Here is a 2,117-nt window from a genome sequence, read left to right as displayed (position 1 = left end):
TTTTCTGAATGTTGAGCTTTAAGCCAACTTTTTCATAATTTATAATAATTAAAAAGCTTCCAAAGGGTAAGAATTACCACATTCAACATCCAGTTTAAAATTTCCATATAAATTGAGAAAGTATTTGTCCTAGTTCCTTCACAATATTGTAAAGTCATTATCCTGTAATTAAGATATATAAGTTTAAAAAGAAAAAAATTCCATATGTGCGAAGAAGCAAGAGAATATCCAAAATGAGGGAAAAATCAATCAGTAAAAACACACTCAATCACTACAACAAATCCAGATGATATTTGCTGAGTCTTTCACATACACCATGAAAAATTGTTTACTTGTCTTTTGCACTTCTGGCTCTTTTCTAACAACCATGGCTCTTGTGCCACATCCAGGAACCTAAGTCTTCTGTCACTTGCAGTTATGTCCTAGTTCCATCAGTATATTGTAAAATAATTATCCTCAAATTAAGATAAATAAATTTAAAAAGAAAAAAATTCCAGAAGTGCAAAGAAGCAAGAAAATATCCATAATGAAGGAAAAATCAATTAGTGAAAACACAGTTAAAAGTATATATTACATAATTAGCAGGGAAGGACATTAAAATGCTTATTACAACAATAATTCTTATATTCATGAAGCTGAAGAGTATTGAGTATGTTAAATAGAGACATGGAAAATTGTAATGGAAAGAATGTGGATAAAATTAATAGTCCATCACAAACTTTGAAACAACTTTAAGAACACTAAAATATATGTAGATGGAATCCAACAGGAAGTTAAAGACAGGAGAATAGAGAAAAGAACTTCATAATTACTGGCTGATAATTTTCCAGATATGATGAAAGCATTAAACCCATAAACACAGAAGCTCAATTAACTCAAGGAGAAGAAGTAAGACAACTATACAAAGGCACATCATAAGTCATTGCTTAAAACAATCAACCAAAGAAATGCAACCAGAAGGAAAAACAGACACAGTAGAACAAAAAATGGGAATCACAGCAGATTAGGCATATGAAACAATGTTAGCCAGAGGACACTGGCACCACATCTTAGAGTGCTGAGAGAAATAGAATTGACTCAAAATTCTATACCGAAGAAAAATACATATCAAAAACAAGATAAAATACTTTCTCAGACATACACCAACTACAAGACTGCATCACCACAAACAGACCAATGTAATAAATCTTTTATAAAAGGTCTCAAGTCAGAAGGAATTTAAAAGGAAGGGGAAATCTGGATCTACAGGGGGAAGGAACAGTACCCCAAATGATAAACATGTAATATATACTAAAAGGTAAATATATTACTTTTCCAGTGGTCCAGTGGTTAAGGATCTGCTTTGCAATGCAGGGGATGCTGGTTTGTTTGTTTGCCCGAGAACTCAAATCCCACATGCCACTTAGCAACTAGACCTGCATGTCTCAAATAGAGTTTACACGCTGCAAGTACTGAGCTTGCCCTCCTCAAATAGAAAATCCTTATCACAAGGAAGATCCTACATACCACACTAAGACCCAACACAGCCAAAGAAATGATAAATAAATATATAATTTAATAATTATTAGTGATAGACTGGAAAGTTAAGAATGCATACCATGGATCTTAAAATTACTTAAAAAAAGTTACAGTTAATAAAGTGACAAAGAATATAAAAGAGAATCATAAAAACTACTCAGTCACAAAGAAGTCAGGGATAAAAAGAGACATAGAAGAAAGAACATGGGACAAACTGAAGATAAAGGGCAAGATGATAGAATTAAACCCAACTAGAGTTAACCCCTCAGATGTGAACCCAGACTGAAGATATACCGCAGGCCCCAGAAGACAGCAGATCCCCATGCACTGCACTGTGCAGCTGAAATAGAGCCTGCCAGGCCCCAGGGCCCCATGTGGCTGGGCACAGAACAGCACCAAAAGTTTATATGGAACAGTAAATTAGAAGCCTTCAATCATATGAAGTACATCCTCTGTTTATAAAGAAATGGCATTAGAAATCAGTGTTCACTGGACAGAAGAATAAGCTGCTAGCATAGTGCGGACCTTCCTCCCTCTAAAACTTTCCAGGAAGGAGCAGATAAATTGACAGGACTTACATCTCTTCAATACTAGATATA

Source organism: Bos taurus, chromosome 29 (genome assembly GCF_002263795.3).
Source record: "Bos taurus isolate L1 Dominette 01449 registration number 42190680 breed Hereford chromosome 29, ARS-UCD2.0, whole genome shotgun sequence".
NCBI classification, from domain to species: domain Eukaryota; kingdom Metazoa; phylum Chordata; class Mammalia; order Artiodactyla; family Bovidae; genus Bos; species Bos taurus.
The sequence above is the reverse complement of the archived record's forward strand: the minus strand, read 5'-3'. Positions refer to the sequence as shown.